Genomic DNA, 6957 nt, shown 5'->3' with positions numbered 1-6957 from the left:
CCATGGTTTATTTTATTTAATTAATTAATTTATTTATTTTTGAGATGGAGTCTTGCTTTGTTGCCCAGGCTGGAGTGTAGTGGTGCAATCTTGGCTCACTGCAACCTCTGCCTCCCAGGCTCAAGCAGTTCTTCTGCCTCCGCCTCCCAGGTAGCTGGAATTACAGGCACGTGCCACCATACCAGGCTATTTTTTTGTATTTTTAGTAGAGATGGGGTTTCACCATGTTGGCCTGGCTGGTCTAGAACTCCTGACCTCAAGTGATCCTCCTGCCTTGGCCTCCCAAAGTGCTGGGATCCACTGCACCCAGCCTCTTTGTTTTTGGTGACAGAGTCTCCCTCTGTCACCCAGACTGGAGTGCAGTGGCGCAATCACACTCACTGCAGCCTTGAACTCCTGGGCTCAAACGATCCTCCTGCCTCAGCCTCCCAAAGTACTGGGATTATAGGCGTGAGCCACCACGCCTGGCCCATTCTGTGGGTTTTGACAAATGTATAGTAACATATATCCACCTATAAAGTATCATACAGAATAATAGTTTCAGTGCTCTAAAAATCTCCTGTGCTCCACCTAGTTATCCTTCCCTCTGTCAAAGCCCTCGAAACCACTAATCCCTTCACTGCCTTTCCCAGAATATGCCTTTCCTAGACCTAATTTTGCCTTTTCCAGAATGTCAGATAGTTGGACTCATATAGTATGTAGCCTTTTCACACTGGTTTCTTTCACATGGTAATATGCCTTTAATGTTCCTTCATATCTTTTCTTTTTTTTTTATTTTTATTTTTAAAGATCATTACTATTTTTGTCTCACCATGTTGCTCAGGCTGGTCTCTAACTCCTGGCCTCAAGGGATCCTCCTGCCTTGGGCTCTCAAAGTGCTGGGATTATAGGGGTGAGCCACCACACCCAGCACCTCCATGCCTGTTCCTGGCTTGATAGCGCATTCCTTTTATTGTGGAATAATACTGCATTGCATGAAGGTATCACAGCTTATCTGTTCACCTAATGAAGGACATCTCAGTTGCTTCCATGTTAAAATGCTCTTTTTATTGATAAGATTTTAAAAAAGCAAAAGTAGCAGAATTTATTTTACTTATTTTTTGAGATGGAGTCTTGCTTTGTGGCCCAGGCTGGAGTGCAGTGGTGCAGTCTCAGCTCACTGCAACCTCTGCCTCCCAGGTTCAAGCTATTCTCCTGCCTTAGGCTCCTGAGCAGCTAGGATTACAGGTGCCCACCACCATGCCCGGCTACTTTTTGTATTTTTGTAGTGAAGGGGTTTCACCATGTTGGCCAGGCTGGTCTCGAACTCCTGACCTCAGGTGATCCACCCGCCTTGGCCTCCCAAAGTGCTGGGATTACAGGTGTTGAGTCACTGTGCCCAGCCATAGCAGAATTTATTCTGGAAATTGGAGTAGTAGGAGACATTTGGCATTGAAAGGAATGGGAATGTGGATAGTTTGAAATTAAGGTGCCTGGAAAAGTTGAACAAAGAGGAGGGAAGCACTAAAATGAGTGGTCAGTCACGTGTCATGTCGACACCAGAGCTTGGATGGCGGAGGTGAATTTTTCTGTTTTTTTCTGGGTTACAGAATTTTCCCTCTTTCTTCTGTTTGTATAGATGCCTTGGATTGAAGAAGTGAGTTTTGGTGGCTAAAAGCAGCTGCCCCATCAGTGTTATACAATTAAATTCTGGACCCCCTAAAGACAATTTTAGAATCTAAAGTATATTTTCTTTAGTGAGGAGATTTCTTCTGAGGGCCCCTTTGTGATCAATGTTAGTCTTGTTTGTTTGGCATTTAGACGAACTAGGGTTTGTGGATAGTTCTCAACTCCCCATTATTATGCCCTTCTTATCCCTAGAAAATAACACCTTTCCTCCAAGGTAAACCTAGGTAATTTACGAGTAGATGTGGAGGAAATGTTTATTTTGAAATGCAGCTTCCCCTAGGGTGGAATTCACTGGCTCTCTGGCTCACTCAGTTAACAGTGGACAGCTGTTTATAACAGGAAGTGTGGAATTGCGCGGTGTCTCAGTGAAATGGCAGGAAGACAGAGGGAGGAGGACGCCTAATTATCAAACTTGGAATTGGGCCAAGACAATGAAAATCAGTGTCTCCTCCTTTTAATTCTTTCACAAGCCCTAGGAGACTTTTAATAACCACAAGTGGTCAGGAGTCAGATGTTGGGTTTTTTAGATCTCATCCAAAAGGCATTGTACTGCCCCAAACAACATGCTGTGGCACTGGCTAAATGTAATTCAAAGGGAAGGGCATCCCTCCCCTGAATCCGACGGGGCTCAGTGAAGCAGGGTTTCTTGAGATCTGTATGTAAGTGTGTTGGTAATCAGACCCACTTCTACCTTGGTGGAAAAAAAATTCAATAGGGTCTGGAGTTGAACTGGAAATCTTTTTTTTTTTTGAGACGGAGTTTTGCTCTTGTTGCCCAACCTGGAGTGCAGTGGCGCCATTGCAGCTCACTGCAGCCACCACCTCCTGGGTTCAAGTGATTCTCCTGCCTCAGCCTTCCGAGTAGCTGGGATTACATGCATGCACCACCACGCCTGGCTAATTTTTGTATTTTTAGTAGAGATGGGGTTTCACCATGTTAGTCAGGCTGGTCTCGAACTCCTGACCTCAGGTGATCCGCCCACCTTGTCCTCCCAAAGTGCTGGGATTACAGGCAAGAGCCACCGTGCCAGCCAGAATTAGAAATCTTAATTGCTCATCCACAATAAATCACAGCCAAACAAAGGAAAAGGGTTTCTGATATTTGATCCTTTGTTTTGAAAAGCTGTTTCACCTCTCTATTTGTTCACACATGTGCTCTGAAATATCAACCATTTCTCCATTCCAATTCAGTGCAGAGACTTTCAAAGGCTACCAGGGGTTACTTACCTGGCCCGAGGAGAAAAAACTGGAGAGGGAGAAATTTTGATTTACAATAAATTATAAAGTGAAAACCCGCTGTGGGTAAATGCAAGGTGAGCTCAGAGAACTGGCAGTGGGGAAGAAAGAAGTGTTGCTGGAGGCTCAACCTGAAAAAGTGCAACGGGAGATATAGCTGAGGCTCGTTATTGGCTTGTATTTGCACTACATAAACTTGGAAGCCAATTTCATAGAAAATGCCTAGAAACAAGCTTCAGTCTGTTACAAGGCTTGCTAAAGCACCCTGGTTCTGCTTAAGGCATTTTAGGGGAAAATAATTTACATGTTCTAAAGCTTGAGTACTTCTGGTGAATTATGAAGACTAGTTACCAGCCATATGTTCAAAGAACTTGAATGGTTTTTTTTAATTATAAGAATTATCCATGCTTGATATGAAAAGGAGAAAGTCAAACAGAACAGAGTCGAATGAAGTCAAATGTCAGCCTCCTGTTCCTTCCTCACTCCCTCTTCCACACTCAGTGGGCTCAATGTACACAGTTTCTTGGAGGATATGCTTCTACGCATTTTGGAAGCACATACACATTTGTCCTTTTAGAAATACAAATAGAATTATACTTTACATAATGATTGTATGACTTGCTTTTTTCATTGAACTCTAAATTATGGCTATCATTCTTTATCAATTCAGATTTACCTCATTCTTTTTTATTTTATTATTTATTACTTTTTTTGAGACAGAGTCTTAACTCTATTGCCCAGGCTGGAGTGCAGTGGCTCGATCTCAGCTCACTGCAATCTCCACCTCCTAGGCTCAAGTGATTCTCTTGCCTCAGCCTCCCGAGTAGCTGAAATTACAGGTGCCTGCCACCATGCCCAGCTAATTTTTGTATTTTTAGTAGAGGTGGGTTTTCGCCATATTGGTCAAGCTGGTTTTGAACTCCCGATCTCAGGTGATCCACCTACCTCGGCTTCCCAAAGTGCTGGGATTACAGGTGTGAGTCACCCCGCCCGGCCCCAGATGGATTTTTTTTTTTTTTAATCTTTTAAATTTTTTAGAGACAGGGTCTTGCTTTGTTGCCCAGGCTGTTCTGAAACTCCTGGCCTCAAGTCATCCTCCCTTTTGGCCTCCCAAAGTGCAGGGATTACAAACATAAACCATTGTGCCTGGCCTTGACTATTTTTAAATGTAAAAAAATGAAAGTAATAAGCCGGGAATGGTGGCAGGTGCCTGCAGTCCTAGCTACTGGAGAGGCTGAGGTGGGAGGATGGCTTGAGCCCTCCTACAAGATCAGCCTAGCAACATACCAAGTCCTTGTCTCTAAAAAAAATTAAAATAAATGATTAAAAAAATGAAATCACTAAACCACAATTTCTTAGGGTGAGTTTACTGGTGTTTATTATTATCCCCCTCAGCCTATGTACACATAATGTATATTCTTTTGTCTATGCCAAATTTTTATAATTTTAAAAAATGAAATAAAAGATATTAGAATAATACTAAAACTTTTTCAAATCGTAGACTGAAGAAGCTCTTTCTAACATGGCAGGAAATCCAGATGCCATAAAGGAAAAAACACCAATAAATTTTACTGCATAAATATTTTACATCTCTATGAGGTATAAAAACACCATAGCAATGCAAGAAACAGGCAGACTGGCCGAGCGCGGTAGCTCACGCCTGTAATCCCAGCACTTTGGGAGGCCGAGATGGGTGGATCACGAGGTCAGGAGATCGAGACCACCCTGGCTAACACCCTGTCTCTACTAAAAAATACACACACAAAAAAAATTAGCCGGGCGTGGTGGGGGGTGCCTGTAGTCTCAGCTACTCGGGAGGCTGAGGCAGGAGAATGGCGTGAACCTGGGAGGCAGAGCTTGCAGTGAGCCGAGATCGGGCCACTGCATTCCAGCCTGGGCGACAGAGCAAGACTCCGTCTCAAAAAAAAAAAGAAAAAGAAAGAAACAGGCAGACTGGGGAGAAACATTTTCAACACGTATAAGCAAGGGCTAACTTCTTTTTTTTTTTTTCCTTCGAGACGGGGTCTCACTCTTGTCACCAGGTTGGAATGCAGTGGCACGCCTCAACCTCCCAGGCTCAAACCATCCTCCCACCTCGGCTTCCCAAGTAGCCTGGACTACAGGCATGTGCCATCACACTCAGATAATTTTGAAAATTTTTTGTAGAGATGGGGGTCTCACTATGTTGCCCAGAGTGGTCTCGAATTCCTGGACTCCAAAAAAAAAAAAAAAAAAATTAAATTAAAAAAATTAAAAAATCCACCTGTGATTTTGGGGGTGGGGTGTGTTAGGAGTAATATGAATCTAGGGGGTGTGTTGTTGTTGTTTTTTGTTTTCCCATATGGCTATCTTGTTGTCCCAATATCATTTATTAAATTATCCCCATTTCCGTCTTTTTTTTTTTTTGAAAAGGAGTCTCTCTCCCTGTCGCCCAGGCTGGAGTGCAGTGGCCAGATCTCAGCTCTGCAAGCTCCGCCTCCCGGGTTTACGCCATTCTCCTGCCTCAGCCTCCCGAGTAGCTGGGACTACAGGCGCCCGCCACCTCGCCCGGCTAGTTTTTTGTATTTTTTAGTAGAGATGGGGTTTCACTGTGTTAGCCAGTATGGTCTCGATCCTCTGACCTCGTGATCCGCCCGTCTCGGCCTCCCAAAGTGCTGGGATTACAGGCTTGAGCCACCGCGCCCGGCCTCCATCTTCTTTTAATACAGCTCTGATGTGATCTCTGTATGTTAACCTGTAGTAAGATACATAAAATAACTAACAAAGTCCTTGATATTTTCAGATTCAAAAACTATTCAATAACTATTATTATTCAATTACTTTTATTTACTTAATTTCCACTTTAAAAATATTGCTGAAAAGAGAATAAGGGAACTTTAAAAAATTTAATATGGGAAAAAAATCTCAGTCGGTATTTTATGTCTTTAATCTTCAGTTATTTAACCTCCATAAGCCCCAGTTCCTTGACTTTTAAAATGGAGATAATAAGCCAGGCGCAGTGGCTCATGCCTGTAATCCCGGCACTTTGGGAGGCCGAGGTGGGCGGATCACCTGAGGTCTGGAGTTTGAGTGCAGCCTGACCAACACGGAGAAACCCCATCTCTACTAAAAGTACAAAATTAGCTGGGCATGGTGGCACATCCCTGTAATCCCAGCTGCTCGGGAGGCTGAGGCAGGAGAATCGCTTGAACCCAGAGGCAGAGGTTGCAGTGAGCCGAGATCGGGCCAGTGCACTCCAGCCTGGGCAACAAGAGGGAACCTCTGTCTCAAAAAAAAAAAAAAAAAAAAGAGATGATAATAACACACTTCATGGGGAGAAGAAGTGGGCTAAAGAATGTAACATGTTTCTTAGGGCACTGGGAACATAATAAGCTTTCAATCAGCAGTTTAATAGTGGTTCTTATTATGAAGATTATTTTACTACATTATCAGCTTCTCAGATCCTTGGAAGGAGGTCCATTACTCTCCGGCTTTATGGCTGGACCACAATTCTTGCATGGGACTGTTACAGTTAAATGGGTTTAGTTTGCTAATTTTGTGGTCTGATACCGTATATTATGCTTCGTAATTACGTGGCATTTCTAAACTTCCAAATTTACATTTTTATGGATAAATGAAAATGACAGCCAATCCCTAATACCACAGTAAATGTTATTTCCTAACGTGGAGAGCTTCTCTCCTTCCTGCTGGATGGCAGTGCATTGCCCATTTGTCTACCACAGAGCTGAATCTTTATTGGAAATAATGCTCCTGTAAGTTCAAGACCAGCCTGGGCAACATAATGAAACTCCATCTCTACTAAAATTACAAAAGTTAGTCGGGCGTGGTGGTACACGCCTGTAATCTCAGCTATTCAGGAGGCTGAGGCAGCAGAATCACTTGAACCGACGAGGTGGAGGTTGCAATGAGCTGAGATCCTGCCACTGCACTCCAGCCTGGGCAACAGAGCGAGACTCTGTCTCAAAAAAAAAAAAAAAAAAAAAAAAGAAAAAGAAAAAAAGAAAAAAAAAAGAAGAATGCTCTTGTAGATAAGAGATTTTCATGGAAACTGAAG

This window comes from Mandrillus leucophaeus, unplaced genomic scaffold, assembly GCF_000951045.1.
Source record: "Mandrillus leucophaeus isolate KB7577 unplaced genomic scaffold, Mleu.le_1.0 Scaffold105, whole genome shotgun sequence".
Taxonomy (NCBI): Eukaryota; Metazoa; Chordata; class Mammalia; order Primates; family Cercopithecidae; genus Mandrillus; species Mandrillus leucophaeus.
This window is presented reverse-complemented; position numbering follows the sequence as displayed.